The sequence below is a fragment of the Ursus americanus genome, chromosome 4, assembly GCF_024610735.1.
Source record: "Ursus americanus isolate L20-20 chromosome 4, mUrsAme1.1.p, whole genome shotgun sequence".
NCBI lineage: Eukaryota > Metazoa > Chordata > Mammalia > Carnivora > Ursidae > Ursus > Ursus americanus.
Genome location: NC_142130.1, coordinates 89620547 through 89643820, shown reverse-complemented (window position 1 = coordinate 89643820; position 23274 = coordinate 89620547). Strand labels below are relative to the sequence as shown.

Sequence of the window (23274 nt, the reverse complement as noted above, 5' to 3'; positions counted from 1 at the left end):
CTAGCTCTCAACTGTCTTAGTCCATTTGGCCTTCTGTCACAGAAATACCATAGATTGGGTACTGTGCATGAACACCAGACATTTATTTCTCACCATTCTGGAAGCTGGGAAGTCCAGGATCCAGGTGCTGACAGAGTCAGCGTCTAGTGAGACTCTTCTTCCTGGTTCAGAGCTGACTGTCTTCTTATTGAAACCTCACAGGGTAGAAGGGGCAAGGGAGCTCTCTGGGGTCTCTTTTATAGGGGCACTAATCCCATTCGTGAGGGCTCCACCTTCAGGACCTGATCACCTCCCAAAGGCCCCACGTCCATATACCATCCGATTGGGCATCAGGAACTAACATGACTTTGGGGGCAAGGAACGCAAACGTTCAGTCTATGGCGTCAACGGTTCCCTAAACTCCTGGCTGGCCAGCATGCCCCAGTGTTCTCTTGAACTGTCCAGCCCTGCGAGCAGAGATATGAGTTACCCAAGGCGTTCTGACCCCAAATGAAGCACAGTGCTGATACGTCCTATGACAAAGTTGCTGAGCTTCTGTTCATTTCTATGGAAAATGTCAACAAAAATCCGTCCCTTGGATGGAGCCACGGGAAAGTGAGTCTCACCATCTTGAAAGCTTCCTTCCAATCTACCCCGATGACTAGACCTATCCTATTTGCTGATTTTTCCCCAGTGTAGCAAACACCTGCTCCTTGTTCTCTTTGATAAGACGCCTAGACACACAGGTGACCCAGTATGACACATGCAGCTCTACCATTCCAAAGATTCCTGCTCATACCCGGGGAGGTTTCCAGAAGGAATCACCTTGTGTACAAGCCTCCCATGGTTAGTAGGGTCCAGATCTTACTTACATCACAAGTAAATTCATGGTAGAGTTTCTGGTTGAAGAAAGGATCTTTCTCCCCCGACCTACTGATGCTTCACCCTGATGCATTTTCCCATCTGGTCCTTCCAGATAGTCGGGGATCTCCAAATGAAAGTGATGTAAAGAGCACCTTCTCAGGAAGGGAGCTGTTCAGTAAAAAAGCAAAGAGATAGAACCTCAGAATCCCAAGTTAGTCCTTAAACAGAAAAATAAATCCTAGAGTCATAGCTGAGAGCAGGAAATGACCCTAGCAATTCTAAAAAATAGCTCATTTACCGCATTTCCACACCGAGCTGGGTGTTCTGTGCATGTCATTCCGTTTCCTCCTGCTGCCACCCTCAGAGCAGGACCCCCAAGAGATGAGGAGGTCGAGGCAGAGAAAGGTTAAGTAATCTGGTGTCTGAACGCATATCCAGGGATCCACCCCTGCCCATTCTGTGGATGTGGCTGGTGGGGCCCAGGGAGTCTCCAGGGTGTGCAGAAGGGAAAGCAGCCTGTTACACCCTGAACCCTGAGGTTTCCCTTGCACCACTGCCTATAGCAAGCCAAAGAGCACAGTGAGAACTCATTAGACATTTCCATTTTTACAGCACAAAGACGTTTAAATTATGCCAGAACAGACATGCCTAGAGCCCACAGACCTCCCTACTTTTCCCTGAAGCTACACCGGGTGGATTTGGTGTCTTTCAAGTTAGGCTGGGTAGGGAGAGTCCAGAGAGAAAGGGATCATCCTCAGAGTGACCTAAACAGTCTGGACTGGGAGAAAGTACATGAATCAAGGGGCACATCACGCCAAGCAGCTGCACGAGGGGGTGATTTCAGAAGCCTGGGAAAGCCCTCACCCAAGACAAGTACCTTCCTCTCTCACTGACCTTCTAGCACAGCCTCAGGCCTTAATCTTCAAGTTTAGGTACACTCTAAGAAGGCAGCTCTCCCAGGGAAGCGTAAAACTGTTAGTCATTTACACTTTAGTACGAACTAAGTAAGCGGCTGCCCCAAATAAGGTCGAGTGCAAAGGTCAGTATAAGGAGACCTTACAGCACCAAAGACGGATGTTCTAGGTCTCCCCACTTACTTGAACCCACACCTGTTGGTCCCACTCCCTTTTGAGGTTCTAGGAGCCCCAGAGCCTGGATAGACACCCCCTGGTCTCCTTCCCAGGGGCTCACAGCTGCCCTGCCCACTAGTAGCTACTGTATCAGAATCCACCAACTGTTAACCATCACATGCAGGGTGTTGCATCTGGGACAAGATTAGGGCATGAGAGAAGGCCACCCAAATAATAATCATAATAAGTGGAATCACTACCCAGCTTTGCAGTTAGCGGATGGGCAGGGGAGGACTGATGCAAGCAGCGAGCAGAACTAACAGGTGTGGTGGCCCAGAGGACATGCAGTGTGCTAGGGCAGGCTCAGGGCAGGCTTCTTGGCAGAGGGAACATCTAGGAAATTTGGGTAGATGGAAGTGAAAAGACAGGCGCTTGCAGCCGAAGGAAGAAATGTGAGTGCTCGCGGCACAGTTTTTGCAAGTACTCAGTGATGCTGTAGCTCAGAGAACAGCATGGGCCAGGGCTGAACACAGGGTGGCTGGACCTGGGCCACCCCCTTCCCTGGGGAGTGCACTGCGCCGGCCCATCTGAGCTCATGGCCCACAGGAGCAGCCCCGGGAACGGCGGTACAGCACGAGACTGCCTTCCTCATGCTCCGGGAAGAGAGTAGCACCAGTCTCTGTCTCTGTGCACGCCTGTGTCCTCCCGGCTGTGTCACGAAGGCATTGCTGATGCCAGGAAAGGAGGGACCGTCCCAGCCTATGGGGGCTCCTGGGCTTCTGTGGACATGTTTAGCCCCCCACTTAGCTGGTGCCTGACATGGTGCAGGGAAACGGGATATCAAAGGCATTCTGCGACCAGCTTCCGTGGGTGCCCACCCTCACTTGTCTGTATTAAAGGCTACTTAGACACGCACGAGTGATTTCACACGCTGTGCCTCCTCCGAGCCCCACACCACCCTGCAAGGGAAAAAAGGCCCAGCAGGAATCGCCTAGATTCCTAAAGTCTCCTGGAGTCTCTGTGACTTGCCCAGGGCCCCTCGGGCACTCGAGGTGGGAGCTGGTCCTCTGTCTGGGTCTCCTGGCCTCACACAGGACTCTTCTCCTGGGAGCAAGCCTGCCACGAAGGTAGCACTTCCCAGGCCCCCCGAGACATCTTGCTTTTTCTTTTCTTTTTCTCTTCCCAAGAGTGTTTCGGGTTCTGCCCAGTCCTGCTTCTGCAGAGAGCTGTAACCGTTTCTCATTTCCATATTCTTTGGTGTGCTCCTCGCCAGGATGAGATAGTCTTTTTTTCCTTTTCGGTTTTATGAGAATTTTTTCAGTGATGTCAGACTTCAAAGGAAGCCTCCCACCATAAAGATCACGACCAGACTCACACTGTGATTCTTTCCCATTCCTGCGGCGGAAGGACAGTGGTGCTAACACATGTCTCATCTCCCCTTGATGGCAGCCTCTCCGGAGTGATTTCCAAAGCCCCTCACTTTCTCTTTTGGGCCCTGAAATAGTGTGTCAGGAATCCACCGCTCCTTTCCAAGCCAGGAAGCTGAGCTCCTGATGCCCTCATTTGTCACCGCCGTCCTGGGCTCCCTAATCTGTGTCCCCTGCCCCGTGTCAGCACTGGGTCCTCCCCCCCATCACGTCTGGCTTTCCTCAGGAACTCTCCAAATGCCCCTGTTCTCGCTAAGTCACTGAAGCCAGGCCACAAGGCAGCCGAGCGAGATTTAATTGACTCTTTGGGCAGTGATTCACAGAACAAAGCCTGACTGTCTGACCTGAAAACCACACAGTGGGGAGTTTAGAAAACGTCGGCATAGTCAAAACAACATCCCTGGGGCGGTCATTGATTGAAGTTCAAAGGAGCAAAGATGTAAGTCAGAACATTGTAATGACAAGGGCGGGCCGAAGAAATACATAGACCTGGACATGAAGCCTTTTGGGACAAGGCTTTAAATCTCGCCGGTTACATTGGGACAGGCTCCAGCGGCAACGTGGCCTCCTGGGAGAAGCTTCCAGCTGGGCAGTGAAGAACTTAGTCATCAGGGTCAGAAGACTGTATTGGTTTCCTAGGGCTGCTGTAACAAGTTCTCACAAACAGGATGGCTTAAAACAACAGAACTGTGTGGTCTCAGTTCTAGAGGCTGGAAGTCCGCGGTGAAAGTGTCGGCAGAGCCATGCCCCCACCCCAGGTCCTAGGGAAGAATCCCTCCTTGCTTCTGGTGGCTTCTGGCAATCCTTGACACCCCTTGGATTGTAGCTGCAGCACCCCAAGCTCTGTCCCTGTCTTCCCGTGACACTCTCCCTGTGTCTCTGTGTGTCTTCTCCTCTTCTTACGAAGACACGGTCATCAGACTTAGAGCCCTCCTTAATCGGATATGACTCAAACTACTCACATCCACAAAGACCTTCTTTCCAAATAGGTCGCATTCTGAGATTCCAGGTAGACTGGAATATTTGGGGGACACTCTAGGGACCACAGCTTATTTGCTGTTTCTCCCACATCACCTCCTGCCCCAGCTTGTGGAATTAGTCATTCCTGGCCTTGAATTTGCAACCACACACAACAAAATCTCTGTGCGTGATGTTGAATCTTGACCTCTCAACTTTCATGGTTGAGAAAACAAATGGTGCCCGTCTGTGACGCACGGCTAGGCAGGGTTTGATGAAAAGAGCATTGAAAGTTAATGTGGAGCGGGCTAGAAAGTGAAACACTGGGCAGCATTCAAGGGCATAAATTATCAGCGTAAAGGTCAAACAGGTATCTCCGAGAGATCACCAAACACATTTTGGAGTAGGGACGCAGGATGGGAGTGAAGTACAGTTGGCCCTCAAGTGTTTTAATGCTCGCCATAGGCTGCCGGCTTTCCAAGTGAAAACGGTACCGTCGCCAAGATCTCACATTCTGGAATGTTCCTCCATTCACAGCTTCTGCTCCTTTCAGTCTACCATCCCCACCCCTACTGACTGCACTTGCCACCTTCATGGTGACCCCAGATGCCCCTGTCCACTTCTGCTTTCAAGCCAGAACCCTCGATAATCGTCCCCCCATAATGGGCCTGACCCTAGGCTCTGTCACACCAATAGCCTATAACTCCCCACCCCCAGCAACCTTATGGCAAACACTGTGGTGGGGTCATGGGGAAATACAGGGCTTTCAACCTCATATTCATATGAAATTCCCTCTGCCCTTCAGCTGAGTTCTAAGTTCCTTGCGGCCACTACGGGTCACACAGAATGACTGCTGCAAGTCACCTCCCTTGTACACACCCTACAACTTACTTTCTCTGCTTTTATGCTCAGGATTCTAAGCTTTGTTGGAATCACAAAGCCACTTGGACGCAAATTATTTTATTCTAACCCCTGCATTCAATGCCCAATTTCTCCATGCAAAACACACTACCGAGATCTACCTCGAAGAGCTGTTCCCGGCCCGACCGTAGGTTCCAGATAGTCTCTCCTCTGGGAAGACCCTCCCCCCCCCTTGTATTCTTTTTTTTTTTTTTTAAAGATTTTATTTATTTATTCGACAGAGAGAGAGCCAGCGAGAGAGGGAACACAAGCAGGGGGAGTGGGAGAGGAAGAAGCAGGCTCACAGCGGAGAAGCCTGATGTGGGGCTCGATCCCATAACGCTGGGATCACACCCTGAGCCCAAGGCAGACGCTTAACCGCTGTGCCACCCAGGCGCCCCCCCCCCTTGTATTCTTGAGAAGAGTAGTGAGTACTGAGGAGAGCACGTGTTCACTTCTTCCTGAGACGCCGTCTAGCTGTGCCCTTACCTGCCTTCTTTCTGAGGAATACTGTATGTTCTCCGCCTCTTTCCAGAGATGAGGCAGGTCATGTGCTCCCCTCTCAAACCACCCTACTCCCTCTGGAACCTACTATGCCAGCTCCTCATCCAACCCTCTTCCTTCTCAGCTCTCCTCCACTCTTGGTCCCACTCCACCCACTGTGACTCTTGTCTTAAGATGCCTTTCTTGTCCACTCAGAAATTTCTTCTCCTCTTCCTGTTGCCCACCCTTCCTTTGGAACAGTGGGTTACAAACCGTCTCTCCTCCACAGCACACCAAAGAGTTGTAGCCACTGCGACGGTCTCCTCCACAGATAAGTTACGTGGTAGACTGTGTAACTCTGGGGTTCTTAGCACTTTCCTCCCTTCTCTCTGCCCTCCTGTGGGACACTCTGGTACACAACGATACACTGAAATTGAGCTAACTTATTTGCTCAATACTCTAGGCCATCTTACTCTTCAAAAGAAAATTATCCCACCCCTTGGCCCTGTTTCCTCACACGGTGGTGATTTCTTGTCTCTTATTATTACCACTCTTTCCACAATTCCTTCTCTGCTACTCTTCCCTCTCCTTTACCAAAGATGTGTCCTAGACACTGTTCGAGACTCTCCTCTTTCAGTTCCACCTTTTCTCCTTTGGGAATCTCCCCACTCCTGCCCCGAACACTGTAGGCCCACAATGAGCAACGTTGGCCCACCAGGTAAGCCCATCTCAGAGCTGTGGTGGGTCTACAACTGGCTTCTGAACACATCCATCAAGACATCACCTCAAGAAACCTCAAGGCAAATGTGTCGTATATTGAATTCACCCTCTTTTCTCAGACTTTCCACCTTTCCTCTTTCTGGCAATGGCACCACCAGCCCTTAGTCACCAGGGCTAAACCCTCAGAATTGACTTTGATGCCCCCAGCCTTCACCCCCACATCCTCTGGAACCTGCTATGTCAGCTCTAGGTTCTGTGTATCCCATCTCTATCCAGTTTTAAAACCTGCTAGTTATCCAGGAACCAGGTTTGTTGGAGACCCAGAACACAAGAGAGATTCTGTGAGTGAGATCAGTGAAGAGATTGTGTACCACTACGTTTATTGTAATTAGTATTGATTTTATATCCAGAAAGCATGTGGCATGCTATGGGATGTTTTGATAAGCAAATAATTCAACATGTTGATAACAACTTGTCAGAAAGTGAAAGCTATTCATTATTAATAGGAGTACTTTTATTGTAGTATTTAGTAGTACTAGTAGTAAATTTTAAGTAGCTTTTTTTCTACCCCATCTGTAAAACTCTATCAAGAGTTTTAGAGAAATAAATGCCAATGATTCTGGAAAGAATGACTCATTCAGTATTTTAGCTTAGCACTGCCTATGATTCACACCATCACTAGAGCTTCTAATACTTAACCTTTCTAGAAGCCATATTGAGATAAAAGACCTATGCGTAGGGTGGGATTTGGGTGTCCAATACGGCCTTAATCCTCCAAAAATTCTAGCTCATTCACTCGCTGGTTGAGAACATCTACATTGAGCACCTTCTCCCTTTGCAGCCTGACATCTGTGAGCTGGGAGAAAGAACCACAGAGGACATCGAACTAGGTGCTCAGAATGTTCCTGAAGAACACGTTCCTTGGGAAAGAGCATAGAGTGTACTAGACTTTGGCAACAGGCCAATCTGGTTTCGAATCTTGGTTCTACCACCTTTTGACTGTGAGATCTTGGGAAAGGACTTAACTTCTCCGAATTCATGTCATATATTTTTAAATGGAGATATTATCAATTTTTTCCCATGAGTTAATTCTTTTAGTCATAAAGAAGAAAAACCTGACAATGAGGCTAAGAGTCTAGTGGATGGTAGCTTTTGCAATTTGATTTCTCTCTCTCTCTCTCTCTCTCTCTCTCTCACACACACACACACACACACACACATACACACACACTAATATCTTCTGATTTTATAATTGAGCCTTGGGATGACCTTGGACTCTCATAAGAGCTGCACTTGCATCAATAGTAAACCTTCTTCACCTCACATCTGATATCAATGGCAGTTCCATGGGAACACTGGATTTAAAAGTCGGTCCTGAAAAGAATTCTCTATACCTAACACATGGCGAAAGATATTTTTCGAATCTTTGATAGGAAAAGGGATAGCATTTTATAGTTCTAATGATTCCAGAAGATGAACACAAACGTGCGTGTGGTAAAGGAAATGGAACAAGGCACTGAATGGTCGCTGGATAAAACGAAGCACTTTCTGTCTGTAGGTCTGTCTTCCGCATGGCCACATACTGATGAATGCACCCAGCGAACTGCGGGCAAGGAACACGTCAGCCTCGTGTTACGGCTATGTGTTCACCAGCTGTTCTAAGACCCCTCCTTTCAGACTTTTGTTCAAGCAACAGAAAGGTTTGAGGGGGGGACTCCCCACTGTGCTGATGGCAATGACCTACAGATACTAAAAACACAGGTCTCTGAACCATTTGGTTGCTAAGGAAATAGACACAGCCATTGTGAAACTTAAGGCCGTGTTTGGTGGCTTGAAATACCTAAATGATCAAACCAAATGCATCAAATGAGTTACCAAGTCAAATCCACTGCAAAAAATCAGTTATTAATATAGCAGGAAATATATTTTTCTGAATTCTAAGGGCCATACGGATCCAAAGATTTGTCAAATCTAGTCATTTTTAAACCTATAAATAATGCAATGTTAGACGCCGAATTAACAATGAAATCTTTTTCAGACTCTCAAATACACTTCTAGGAAAAAAAATAATAATCCATTCGCAGGTGAGCTAAGAGGATCCACACAGAATCTCTCCCTGGGTGTCAGGTCCAAGGGCTCCAGATTTTCATTTGTTTGTTTCTGATTGTTTAATGAGAAGTTTGAGTAGTACTGTTAGAGATTTTCACATCCAATTTTCGGTGGGAGATCAGAAGAGTATTACCATGTCTCCATTATCCTAAACAACAACAGACTGATCATTTTGTCACCACCAGATTCAGTGTGTGGCCTAGGTTTGTGTAGCCAGAGCAAGGGCTTTAAGAGCCGGCGAGTGTCTATTTTGTTTCACATCAGATTGCTGTTGAAGTCAAGGAACTCAAACCCTGCTCCCCAGGGAATGTACAACTTTCTCATAGTGAGCCCCTCAGCTGCTCCTGCTCTTACTGGGGGCCACAAACTCTTCATCTTCCTCTTCGATATTTTACCCTCTTGATCATTTTAAGTCAACAATCCAGGACTGACGGTTTTGCTGATAAAGTACCTTTATAATGATAGAGTTGCTACTTAAACTTCCGCCTCCATCTTCTCTAAGGTGGTGACCTAATTGTAGCCGATTCTTCCAGTAGAAATATTCACTTGTTAACCTCAAGTGATTTCTGGGCATGGCTGAAATAAAACAAATTGCTTTTTAAGGTTACGATTCCAGATTCTGTGTCTTATTTTCCATTGCTTCTTGTCCATTTTTCCATGTAGGTTTTATCTGCTACTTATAAACCATGAAAAACAAATTATTCCGTTCAAATCTTTGGAAAGGGCTGTTCGCTGGCACAAAATCACCTTGTCTGATACTTTTTCTCGTTTTGAATTTCTGGAAGGGAAATCCTCCTTATGAGGAGACTTAACTTTCCATCGGTAATGGGGAAAACTGCTTCTCTCGGGATCCTGGAGGTAGCTTTAAAGCAGAAAACTCAGCAGAAATAAAAATCCACGTAACTTGTTTCTATCCAAGTCTGTTTCTTTAGTGATATTGATCCCTCTTCTGCCTGTGACACAGGAAAAAAGGAAGGGCGACGTTGCAAAAAGTGTGAGGCGGAGCTGTAGGGCACGCTTCGGAAATTGTTTCAGTTGTGTGCCATTTGAATGCCACCCTTATACCTTGAAACAATATACCCACCCCCTCGAATCGCCCAAGGCACAATCCCCCATCTCCAGTCCACGAGTGGCTCACATTACCTGCTGTCTGTGGATCCGCAACGGTGGTCGGGCTGATGCCCAGTATCCCAGAAATCTTAATTATTTTTTTTAAGATTTTATTTATTTATTTGACTGAGAGAGACAGAGAGAAAGAGAGCACAAGCAGTGGGGGAGAGGCAGAGGGAGAAGCAGCTTCCCCGCTGCACAAGGAGCCTGATGAGGGACTCGATCTGAGGACCCTGAGATCATGACCTGAGCCAAAGGCAGATGTTTAACCAACTGAGCCACCCGGGTGCCCCCAGAGATCTTAATTATTAATAGCATTTCCGTTCAAGCCAAAAAGTGTCCTGTTTTGATGATAAACTAGAGGATCCCCGACTCTGAGTGACTTCTCCTAGGTGTTGGCAAGGTGCCTTATTTAGAAAGCAAACTATAAAGCTACGTGGTTTCAGAGAATTTAGTCCACTGTTATATGAGACTGACACGCAGAGAGGTTCCCCCTCTCACTCTTCGGTGACAAAGCCAGGATCAAAGCCATATCACAGATCTTCATAAAGCACTTACTGTCAAGCCAGACACTCTTCGAAGTTCTTTATGTAAGTTGACTCATCCGACCTGGGGGGTAGTCGTTATCTTCATCCCGTCTCCCAGCAAGTACGTCTGCCCCAGGCCACGCACCAGAGAAAGGCAGAGCTGTGCTTGGAGCCAGCAACCCGGTTCTAGAGTCTGGTGAGTTCCACATACCACACTGCTTTGCAGAGCCAGCATTTCTGACTCTTGGTCCTGCTCTTTGTTCTACATTATGCTACTTTTGGACCAAGGAGAGAAGAGCTGATTAGTGAAAATTTAGCTTTTCAAAGCTGGTATTTTTACAGTACTAGGAGCCGCATCCCAGTGCTACTAAATGCACTTAGAAACAGATATAACATAGACTTGCCAGATAATGCATATGTTTCAGGGAAGGTAATCAAAATCTCGAGCAACAGATACAGCGCGGGTAACGAGCCCTCAGGAAGGAAGACGGCAATAAAATGACCAATCTGGCCGCCCCCAGACAGATCGGCTAAATCATGGTCTGGTCGTTTTTATATTAACGTTTGTTTGTCCGGACCTGCCTGAATGATTCCATAGATGGCTCCAAATTATGTGTGTGCTTATAGACTTCTCTTGGCAGACCACCTGGTAAAGCACCCATGGAAAGATTTTCCTTAATAAATATTGTTTGATGGTGATTATAGAGCGTGCTTGCAATGACCTCTGAGTTGCAAACCTATGCAACAAACAAACAAATGCATTGGCCGTAAAGACCATGACTTAGAGGAAAAACTGAAGAGTCTACAACATAGAAAGTTGGGAGCGAAGCCTAAAATCTTTCTCTCATTCCGTGGGCTGTGTGGGTCACAGGTGCTCTTCTAGAAGCTGGTCCTGGGCATATATGCAGCACCTTTGAGACGCCACAGCTCCCAGTCAGGCCATGCATGGCTGGAGCCCTTGGTGCCCAGAGCCTCCTGGAGAGAGTGAAAACCACCACGGAGCTCTACTCTCTCCAATTCAAGAGAGAACCGTCTGTCTCCTAAAAGACGGGAGGAGCCTATGGGGCCCAGGATGAACCAAGGTGCTGTTTCTGCATGAGAACTGGCAGAGGAGACTCCACAGTCCCCGAAAAAATCCTTTTTTATTCAGGTGGCTTAGGAAGACTTCCTCAGTGTCCGAAAAAGGAGCCTTGAAGCATACAGAGGTTTAAATAATAAGGCGGCCCGCAGGTTATCAGCAGAACTGGCAGAAACATCGGACAATCCGTTAATGAGCCTCCACAGCTGTCCTTCAGTATTGGGCGGGGGAGCAGCGGATGTTGAAGCGGTGGTAGACAAGTCAAAACACAACAACAAAAACTAAACAAGAAAAAAACCACTTTTCAGTAAAGTAATAGTCTCCAAGTGAGATCTTGTTATTCCAGTAAAAATAGAATGCTCAAGTTAAACAATACTTTTTTGCTCCTGGGAAACTACAAATAACAACACACTAAAACTCGGCTTTTTTTTTTTTTTTCATATATTCAGGGGTGGTAAAAGGGGAGGAAAGGCGTTTGTTTCTTTTCTCGTCATAAAACAGCATCCCCATTCATTTCCCCCACAAGGACCGTTGCATTTTTTTTAAATTTTTTATTATGTTATGTTAGTCACCATACAGTACATCATTAGTTTCTGATGTAGTGTTCCATGATTCATTGTTTGCGTATAACACCCAGTGCACCATGCAATACGTGCCCTCCTTAATACCCATCACCGGCCTATCCCAGTCCCCCACCCCCCTCCTCTCTGAAGCCCTCAGTTTGTTTCCCAGAGTCCATAGTCTCTCATGGTTCATTCCCCCTTCTGCTTACCCCCCCTTCATTCTTCCCTTCCTTCTTCTACCGATCTCCCTGCTATTTCTTATGTTCCATAAATGAGTGAAACCACATGATAATTGTCTTTCTCTGCTTGACTTATTTCACTTAGCATAATCTCCTCCAGTGCCATCCATGTTGCTATAAATGTTGGGTAATCGTTCTTTCTGATGGCTGAGCAATATTCCATTGTATATATGAACCACAGCTTCTTTATCCACTGCATTTTGAGTTCTGTGGAAAACCAGCCTAGAAGCAGCACCCTCATACTCATCAATGGAAAGGAAGGCATTGTGGTAGAATTTCTGGAAGGTTGTTCCTTGGGCATAAAGACATGGGACATTCTTCAAGCAATAGACATATCCAACAAAAAAAATTTTTTGTTAAATCTATATGCTCAACCACTCTAATCTTTTACATTGTTGATTGTATTTTTAAATCATTGTAATTGAGATTTATCCAAATAATATCTATCTAATTGGATACAATGAATATTCTCACAGCTATCACATAAAGAAACATCACCATTATGAGTGAGGGAGGTTGGAAGAACTAATCCCAGGGCTTCAGAAGTATAATATATTGATGATCACCTGCATGTTTTGTTTTGTGCCATCTACATAGAGCATTCTCTCGACTTTTCTACTGCCATCACTTGGCAGAGTGCATAGTAACAAAAATGATAATAAAAATTATTTTATAGGAAGAACTGGTAGCCAGAAGGAAATGTGATACACCAACGTGTTGTTGACCATGATGCTCTGACAAGATTGTCCTTCCTGATAGTTCCTAGGTTTTCTGCGTCATCTCTGCATCTAACTTCCCAGGTGGCATCTCTGTTGATGGTCAGCCTATTGGGTTTAGAGGTGGTATCTGTCCTCCCTTTCTGTGACACAGACTTCACCAGACATTAGGGCTTCTATTGTGTCTATCAAAACAGCAGGGGTGCCTGGGTGGCTCAGTCGGTTAGGCATCTGCCTTGGGCTCAGGTCATGATCCTGGCGTCCTGGGGTCAAGCCCCACACTGGGCTCCCTGCTCAGTGGGGAGTCTGCCTCCCCCTCTGCCCCTGCTTGTATTCTCTCTCTCACTCGCTCTCTCTCTCTCAAATAAAGAAATAAAATCTTAAAAAAAAAAAATAGCATGCCAAAGCAAGCTTGGGTCTATATCATGCATTCCAATTGAGGGCGATATTGTGCCCAAGAGGACAAAAATTGGTTCTCGGGGGGTGAAAAATCTTTTTTTTTTTTTAAGAAACTAGTCATTTTTTTTTAAGATTTTATTTATTCATTTGACAGAGAGACAGCCAGCGAGAGAGGGAACACAAGCAGGGGGAGTGGGAGAGGAAGAAGCAGGCTCCCAGCAGAAGAGCCTGACATGGGGCTCGATCCCAGAACGCTGGGATCACGCCCTGAACCGAAAGCAGATGCGTAATGACTGCGCCACCCAGGCGCCCCTGAAAAATCTTTGATATCACAATGGCTTGTGGCTCTCCAAAACTCAATCCTACTTGACAAAATCTTATCCCTTAGTCTTTCATTTCTGTCATGAAGGAGAATTTAAATTTAATTTGTTTTTTCTCCTGGGCAGGTGGGAAAGTAGGGACTGACAATGAAAAAAAGAGCCCATATATTTGGGGGAATTTTTCCATTTGGGAAAGTAGGCGGTTGAGAGTATACTCGTGGAAGATATGTGCTAATAATTCTAACTTCAAAATTCAAGCAAGAGCTTGATATATATTATTCTGTAATTTCAAGTATATCTCTCATTGTTGAGCTCAAACAGCATAGGGATGATTAGTTTTTCTTCACTGTCTTTTTTTAAAGGCCAATTACTGCATTTTTTTTATCCTCATCTGAATTTCCAATGAGACACAACTTTCAGAATTAAATCCCGGGCTTTTGCTTGCATTTTACCCTTATTTTTGTCAGTTCTCAACTCAAAAATATTCAACGACTTCCTTCTGCAGGTAGAATACAACTCATTGGTCATAAAACAGAGACCTTCCAAGATTTACTCCCAACCTCTCTTTCCAAAGTTATTTTCCTCAATTCTCCTTTATAAACGTCCCTCCAATCAACAAAACTCTCATTTTTGTGCTTCTACCCGCCCTGTTTCACCACTATGACTTTTTCCCCTTCCTCCCTCCCAACTCCACACCCACCAGCTCTGAAGCATCCCTAATGCTAGTTTCCACAAAGATTTGTTTTGAAGTTTATTGACTTATAATTGACATACAACACTATGTACGTTTAAAGTGTACAATCCCCCGGTTGGAAGTGATCTCCCCTCTCCTCTGAACGCCTACAACTGGCCATCTGGACAGGTCTTATGGCACTTCATGCTTTCTACTACATACTACGATTCTCCCTACATGCTGGATATTTTGGTTCCTTCTCCAAGTTAAAAGCTCCTGAAAGGCAGAACTTTGGTCTGGTTTCTAGACAACATGGTATAATAGAAAGCGCTAGAGAAAGACCTTGAGAACCTTTTCGTCTCCCACTTGCTGGTTGCCTCTACCTAGTATTACCCTTGCTTGCTTCCCACTTGCTTTTGGTTATCCGATCACTGTGAGCCTAGTTTCTTCATCTGTAAAGTATGATGATATTGAACTCAAGTTGGAAGAGGTAAGTCTGGTCTCAAAATGGAAGGCCATGATCCAAAGGAACCAGAGCAGTTGAGAAAACTCTTTATTGGTGGTTTGAGCTTTGAAACTACAGGTGATAGCTTAAGGGAACATTTTGAAAAAAGGCGGCACACTTACAGATTGTGTGGTGATGAGAGGCCCCCCCAAAAAATGTTCCAGGGGTCTGGGTTTTGTGACTTAATCTCGTGTCGAAGAGGTGAATGCAGCAATGTGTACCCAAGACACACAAGGTTGATGGGTGTGTGGTGGAACCGAAGAGAACTGTTTCTAGACAGGATTCCGTAAAGCCTGGTGCCCATCTAGCAGTGAGAACGATTTTTGTCAGTGGCATTAAAGAAGACGCAGAAGAATCTAATTTGAGAGACTTACTCTGAAAAGTACGGCAAGATTGAAACCATAGAAGTCATGGAAGGCAGGCAGAGTGGAAAAAAGAGACTTGCTTTTGTAACTTTTGAGGATCACGAAACGGTTGACAAAATTGTTGTTTAGGGGTGCCTGGGTGGCTCAGTCGGCTAAGCGTCCAACTCTTGATTTCGGCCGAGGTTATGATCTCAGAGTTGTGAGATCAAATCCCACGTCAGACTCTGTACTGGGCATGGATCCTGCTTAAGATTCTCTCTCTCCCTCTCTCCTTCCATCCCTTCTCCCTTGCCCTCTCCAAAGCAAAACAAAACAAAACAAAACAAACTGTTGTTCAGAAGTACTACGTTATTGATGGGCATAGCTGTGAAGTGAAAAAAGCCCTTTCTAAAGAAGGAAGGCAGTTGCTGGATCACAAAGACATCACGGAGGTGGATCTGGCAACTTTATGGGCCTGTTGGAACTTTGGTGGAAGAGGACGCTCTGGTGATGGAGATGGGGGTAGCAGAGGTAGTTACGGGAGAGGCGATAGTGGATATGATGGATTTGGAGGTGATGGTGGCAACCATGATGGTGGTCCTGGTTCAAGTAGTAGAGGAGGCTATGGTGGTGGTGGACCAGGAGATGGAAACCAAGGAGGCAGATATGGTGGCGATGGAGGGTATGAGGTTTACAACAAAGGAGGACATTTTGGACACAGCTATGGTGGTGGTGGAAACTATAATGATTTTGGAAATTACAGTGGACAGCAGCAATCAAATTATGGACCCATGAAGGGGGGCAGTGTTGGTGGAAGAAGCTCGGGCAGTCCCTATGGTGGTGGTTATGGATCTGGTGGTGGAAGTGGTGGATACGGTAGCAGAAGTTTCTAAAAAAAAAAAAAAAAATCAGAATAAAGGGGCTACAGTTCTTAGCAAGAGAGAGAGTGAGGAGTTGCCAGGAAAGCTGCAGGTTACTTTGAGGCAGTTGTCCCAAATGCATTAGAGGAACTGTAAAAATCTGCCACAGAAAGAAGGATGATGCACAGTCAGAAAAGTTACTGCAGCTTAAACCGGAAACCCTCCTTGCTCAGGACTGTCATAGGCCATAGTTTGTAAAAACGTGCAGCTACTGATTAATGCAATGTAGGGTCAATTACATGTACATTCCCGAGGTCTTTCATCTGTTGTAACTTTGTCTTTTTCTCTTTCTCTTCATTACATCAGTTATTTGCCCTGGAAATGGTGGTGGTAATACCAGGAATAAAAAAATTAAGGAATTTTTAACTTCTAAAGAAATATTATGATATATTGTGAGATTTTAATAAGTTAAAGTATCCAACACAGCGTAAATGCTTAAAGCATGCTAAATAAATCCATGCATATGTATTGTCACAGTTCGTTGTTTAAAATATTTTCTCCAAAAGTTTTAACGGTTGACCCGAAGACACAGATTGGGTAATGGGTCTATTAAAACAAAAACAAAATAGCAAAATTGGCTTTGCTATTTTTTTTTTGTACAGTGTTAGTAGTTCTGTTTCTTTAAAGAAAATCCCAGGGAAATATTTAGTAAGCAGATGATCCTTTCCAGAAGGAATATTGAAGGAAAACAGGAATAGACAGCAAGCCGGGAGAGGGTATGGCCCTTATAAAGTAAATGTTGCCTTCATCTGCACCAGATTTCATGCCACCTTCATCTGAACCCCAGATTGCAGGTTTGGGAAACAGAACCAAATGGAACATGAAACATAAAACAGGATCCAGTCAAGCACAGTGAGCTCTCTCTGGCTCCAAGTCAAACCTTGGCTGAACCACAAAGCTTCACCTGGTTTTGTATAAAAACCACACTGAACCACCATTTTTTTTCATGGTTTCGGTTTGAAAATGGGGTTTCATGCAAAACTTGCCCTAGTTTCAGCCGAGCTTCTTGGCAAAACATGGGCAAGTCTTGCACTCCTGCGGACTCTGCCTCATTGGAAGCACTCACGTGGAGGCAGTTATTTCTTGTGCTGTCCTCAGAAGGTCCAGGTTTTGAATCATCTTTTGAACGAGTAATCTTGCTCATCGATCATTAAGAGGACTAAAAGCCATCAGGCATACCAGTAAGAAATACAGTTAATTAGGTCATCTCTGGGCACTTGGGTTTTACAAAAACAGAACATTTTTGAAAAGCAATGAATCAAAAAAGGGGTGGGATGGTAAACATGGTCTGAAGCTCTATCTACATAGGGAGGCAAGAGGAGGTTTGAAGCAATTCTTAGAATAATCCAGGGGTGCCTGGGTGGCTCAGTTGGTTAAGTGTCTTACTCTTGATTTCGGCTCAGGTCATGATCTCAGGGTCGTGAGATCGAGCCCCGCTGAACATGGAGCCTAGTCAAAATTCTCTCTCTCTGCCCCTCCACCCGTGTGTGCACGTGCTCTCTTTCTCTCTCTCTCTAGAAACAAAAACAAAAACACCTCTAAAAAATAATCCAGGCCAAAATTCCACATTTATTGGAAATACTGAGATAATAAAAGCAAGCTTTTATATTTGTATAAAATATATTAATATATAGAGGAATGAAACCAATCTTCCCTTCCTTAGAAAGGGATTAAAAGCCTCCTTAGAAACTAACAGTGTCAGATGAGCCATTTGCCCTGGGAGGTGACGACATTTGGAGCTGGGATCTGATATGAAGACATTCCATTCAGCTGAGTTTTCCATGAAACCACCATCGTTACCCTGATGAATGAAACAAATGCTTGAGATTTCTAAGAGGATTATAGTAACGGACACACGAAGAATGGATTGGATCAATAGTAAAACATTTATTACATTAATAAATACAACATTTTAAAGATTAGTAGTAAGAGAAAATAGTTTGTTAAAAATGGCTTCTATCTATGGTCTACTGTAAGATTCACACACAGAAATACCCCACACATGACCACACCGAATCGCACCAGGCCCCACCATGAAGTAATCCGTGCAGATCCCGCAGACAAGATGTGACTTGTCCAATCCAGGCTGAGAAGCCAGCATACTGTAGGAATTTGACCTCCCTCGTTCATCTGCTGGCACAGAAAAAAACTATCCATTACAGGCATGATTACGGCACAGCCGGGGAGACAATCAAAGGCATCAGCCCGTGCAATCTAATGGAAGCCAGGGTAGAGTATCTTCCAAGGAGTTAGAGGGCAGGAATGAAAATCCCCACTGCCTACTCCCTCTGTGACTAATAGAATGCAGGACTAAAAACTTAAAGATACTCTCTAAGCGACAGATCCTAAAAGAGAAAGAGACTTAAAATGTGGTACCTTCCCATAAGCTCGGGAATCCATCCAAGTAATGGGCTCAGTCTGAAGTATAGTGGGTTTGAGGGTCCCCTAAAATACACATGTGGAGCTCTCAAGGCCCTCCAGAAATTTGGTCTAGAAGTTCAAGGAAAGAGTTCTGGGCTGGAGACATGGATTAGGGAGTAGCTAATGTAAAGGTGTTAGGTCAATGATATCACCCAGGGCAAGGCGTCCAGGAAGAAGAGGGTCAAAGGGAGCATCAGTGTTTCTGACCCCCCCATTCTGTACATGCAAACTGGATAACGTGGGGGGTATGGTAGAACAGGCCTAGCAAATGACGACCACAGAGAAAGCCACACACCACCTCGCCGAGAGATCCATGCAAAAACCCCACACCGCTGTTTGAGTAGAAAGTCACATCTCACTTTTCCACTCTAGGGTGTTCCATAATAAATAAACCTTACATGTAAGCAGGACCTCATTTACCCAGAAGAGCAATCAAGGGTGTTCGTGTATTTTATGATAGGATTCACAATGGAATTCTATCAAATAAAAATGTCTTAAGTGATGGTAACATACGACTCACTTCACGAATCACAAAACAAAAATCGGAATCGCTCACCGTTTTTGGAACACGGTTTGCTTTTGATTATCTTTGTTTGGTTTTTAGGGCAATGCATACTATAAATTTCTTTAAGCGGATCATAAGCAAGTGGTTAAATGGGATCAGTAATTATAATCAATTTTTGCTTCCAAAGGTTCTTTGGCACAAAACCTAGTAAAACCTTCTATTTATTTAATTACTATGAAATTAGAAGAAGTTTTGCTATAGAGTACTGGTGTGGAGGCAGGAAGTAAATGGACATTTCCCTGTATGAAAAGTATTAATTCCAGGCCCCAGAGGTCACTGTTGGGCTCTTTAGTTCAATCTTTTATGAATTGCCTAGTAGTTGGAGCAGTGGGCAATGAAATTGCCAGTTTTTCTAGAGAAAATCCAGGTGCCATATGAATGGAATAAACTACATAAAGGTCTGGGTACTGGATATAAAAATGCCACATAAACTTAGATGTTGGCCTGCTCTTGTGTTTGGAAGAAATTCTTCCAAACTGTATTTAGAAAATACGGCCTCTAAGTGATCAGTTACAACCCTACAAGGGTTATTAAAATTGCCCACAGAGGGCTCTTCCAGTGGAGACATCAGGGCAGTGCACTGCTCCATCCAGGCAGGCCACGGAAATCTTTTATAAGGAGCTGGCAAACCACACAGCATGTCCTTATCCTTGTTCTGTGAAATATGTGGTGCTTGAGGTTTGATTGTTACAATTCATGGGTCTGCTGGAAGAATCATTTCTCCCTCCTCTGACTGCTGGAGTTTACCTCTCTGCCAATCATCCTCTCACTGACTGCTTCCTACCTTCTGGTATGGTTACGCATGAATCTCTTTCTTCAACTCAGTGGAAACGAGATATGTACCTTCCTTTTTTGACAAAGACTTTGTTAATGTACATATACCATGCATAATGGAGGCTGGAAGGATGGATGGATGGATGGATGGATGGATGGATGGATGGATGGATGTGTTGATAGGTGGGTGGATGGGTTGATGGATGATAGATGGATGGATCAATGGATGGATGGATGGATAAGTGGATGGATGGATGGATGGATGGATAGGTGGGTGGATGGGTTGATGGATGATGGATGGATGAATAGATGGTGGATGGATGGATGGATGAATGTGTTGATAGGTGGGTGGATGGGTTGATGGATGATAGATAGATCGATGAATAGATGGTGGATGGATGGATGGATGGATGGATGGATGAGTGGTGGATAGAAGGAAGAAAGTATAACAAAAATTTTTAATGTGCCTGGAAGGTTGGGGAGCCTGGGTGGCTCAGTCAGTTAAGGTAGCCAACTCTTGATTTCAGCTCAGGTCATGATCTCAGGGCCCTGGGATCCAGTCCTGCATGGGGTTCCAGGTTCTGTGCTTAGCAGGGAGTCTGCTTGAGGATTCTCTCTCTCCCTCTCCCTCTGCCCCTCCCCCACTCACATTTGCACACATGTGCACTTGCTCTCTCTCCCTCTAAAATAAGTAAATGTGCCTGGAAGGTGATTAAAATTATCAAAATGATAGGATATATTCTTATGATAAGGTACAAAGAATGATCATTCTTTGATCTGTAATGATTATAAGAAAAGGATAAAATTAACAAAGTTCCAAAATGTTAGCCTTTCCTGGATTCCCCTTGTTGATCTATTATCTAGAAATTAATTAAGAGAAGCCAAGGAATTTCAAGTTACATGCCACATCTTTTAAGGTCAGAATCTTGACCGGAACTTGCTGTATGTTCCATAAAATTTTCTTTGGTGACAGGCACTGACCCAACATTGTATTCCTTCAGAGCTCTAGGGAAGTTAACACCGTATTAATAAGTCAATTCAAGCTGGGTGGATGAGCACAGGTTCTTTTCAATACATTCTTGAACCTCCTGGAGCCTTGGGTTGAATATGGCTGAGATAAATATGTAATACCTCTCTCACCTGATAGGATTATGAAGATCAAATGGGCTAAAATATGGAAATTCTTAGTTTACAAACAACTCGTAAGTGACCAAGCCAGTATCAAAATCCAGAATTACCTAACTCTTGAGACTTTTTTTTTACTTTTTATTTTGAAATGAGTTGAACATCTTAGGAAAGTTGCAAGACTAATGCAAAGAACTTCTGTCTACTCTTCACCCAGATTACCCATCGTTCCCTTCTTGCTACGTGAACCCATGGTTTTCATCAGCATGCCCGGGGTATATATAATCTGTAAAATGGGCACCATACTGGTGTCTACCTCACAGGGCCATTGTGAAGATTGAATGGGTTCACACGTGTGAAAAATAAGACACAAATGAATGGCTATCGCAAAACTTAACACAACCTCTGACCAACTTGGGAGCTCAGTATGTTGGGACAAAGTCAGGAAGTGCTCCTGTCCTCCAGGGGGAAGGGAAGTGGGAGCTGAAAAGGCCTGCAGGGCAAATGACGCGGAGACCAGTATTTAAACAGCCAGCGATCCAGGACCAGAGCAAAAGCATGATTTCCATGTTCCCGCACCTTGCCTTTTCCCAGAGAAAGGGTTGGATTTGAAAAATCTCTGAAGGATATTAGCTAATTTAATTTAGTGAAGTGAGTGCCGCTGTACTCAGCCTAATTCCACCGTCATCAGGGGAGCAGGGGTCATCCACGGGCTTCCAAACCGTGTTACTGCAAGACTGGGACATCCTTCTGAGCCACGTCCTTGCGAACCTCAGCCCCTTACTCTTAAGAAGGCTTCTCGCGATTCTCGGAGGCAAGAAGTCACCTTGCCAAAGCCTCTATTCCATGGGGCTGCACAAAACCAAAGCCCCATCCAAGGGCATGAAAACCGCTTTGATCCCATGGGTAGCCCCCCAAAACCAGCTGCATACATATGAAAGTGCGCGCTCACAGGAGGCGAGCCCCGCCGGCTCCCAGAACCTCACGTCTGCCCCCCAGGCCTTCCCGGTCGCCGGGATCGCACACGGCCGCCGCCAGCAACCTCAAAATACCCAGAACAGATCTGATCCATACCTTGTAAAAAGCCCTGTATCCCATAAAAAACAACCCTGAAGAGGATCAATTTCGCCCAGTAAGCGTGACACGAGCCTTTTGTCCTTCTTTCAGTTCTCATTCGCCTTTTGACTTATTTGCGGAAAGTTATAATTAGATTGTGCTTCGCCTTTTTCCCTTGAACTGATAAAGTGCCGTAAATCCCGCACATCGTCGGCGAGCGCAGGCGCTTATGAATTTTGCTATTTTCTGCACATTGCGCCATATGCAGGCCCCGCGGAGAGGCACGGTTCCCTCTTCCTGGCATGCAGGAGAGCCACTGAGAGATATCATATGGTCTCCTGGCACGAGTACAAAGTGCCTCTTGCTGTTTGATCTACTGTCTTAAACTTAAATGCAAAATCTGATAATTGGGTCAGGCAGGAGAAGAAACTGAGCAGTAAAGTTCTTTTCATTTCCTTTTGCTATTTCTCCACATTTCATCTTTTCTTCCTTTTTTTCTCTCTTTTTCTCTCTCTCTCTCTCTTTCTCCCATCTCCCTCCCTCTTTTTTCTCCGTTCCCGTTCCCGAGGGAGACAGACTGCCCTGTGAGCACAGTGGATTCCAAGCCGGTGGTGGGTTTATGGCTGGAAACCTGTCAGAGGGCCCCCTGTCACCTCCGTTGGATTTTTTGTTCCATTAGCAACGGTCCTGGATAACCAGCTTGAGCTTCGCAAACACCCGAATCATGGCTGGGTTTTCTTGTTTAGAAATATGACTGCCTTTCCAGACTTGGATTTGTTTAATGTAAAAGGAATTCGTCGTCGTCTCTCTGGTTTCGGGCATTAAGCAGACAGAGGCTTGTACTTCAAAGGGCACGAGAGATAAATGAAAACTAACCCTCCTCCTCGCACAGGAGACTGTGGTATGAAATGTCTGACTGAGACCTCTCTGCCCAGCAGCGTCTAAACAGGGACAGGGAACTTTCCGTGCGTGCTTTCACCTCTCCGCGGCCCAGGGCAGAATTGCCTGGGCACCACTCACTTGCTTGAGCTGGACTTAAACCCGAATATGGCTCCCTGCTGGCCGTGAACTTGGCCCTCGCCAAGGAGGATACAGTTTCAGAAAGGACAGAGCTTTCTGTCAGCGTCGCGTTTTCAAGCCACAGAGGGCAGGTGAATTCACCCCCGGGGTGAATTACTCAAGTTGCCCCCTGCTCACTGGGGTAGATGCTTCCTGGGCGGCCCACAGCCGTGTTGGACGATTCCAGAGCCTTCCCTGGGGTTTGAGGATGGGGTACCTGGGAGCGAGTCACGCTTTGGCTGTCCTCGTCTGCAGTCCCATGCTGATATTGTCAGCTGGGCTCAGGATAAAAGAACATTCTAGACAGTCTTAGTCTCGAATAGAGAAAGGAGTCACAGGGAAGCCACGTGAAGAGGGGGTGAGATCAAGAA

At 45.4% G+C, this 23274-nt stretch overlaps 1 protein-coding gene and 1 pseudogene across 4 annotated transcripts in view; both read left to right on the top strand.

The window, feature by feature from the left end:
* RUNX1 (RUNX family transcription factor 1) overlaps positions 1 to 23274 on the top strand; it is a 243461-nt gene that overhangs the window by 55643 nt on the left and 164544 nt on the right. The window lies entirely within an intron of this gene.
* On the top strand, positions 14610 to 15901 carry LOC123784225 (heterogeneous nuclear ribonucleoprotein A3-like; annotated as a pseudogene).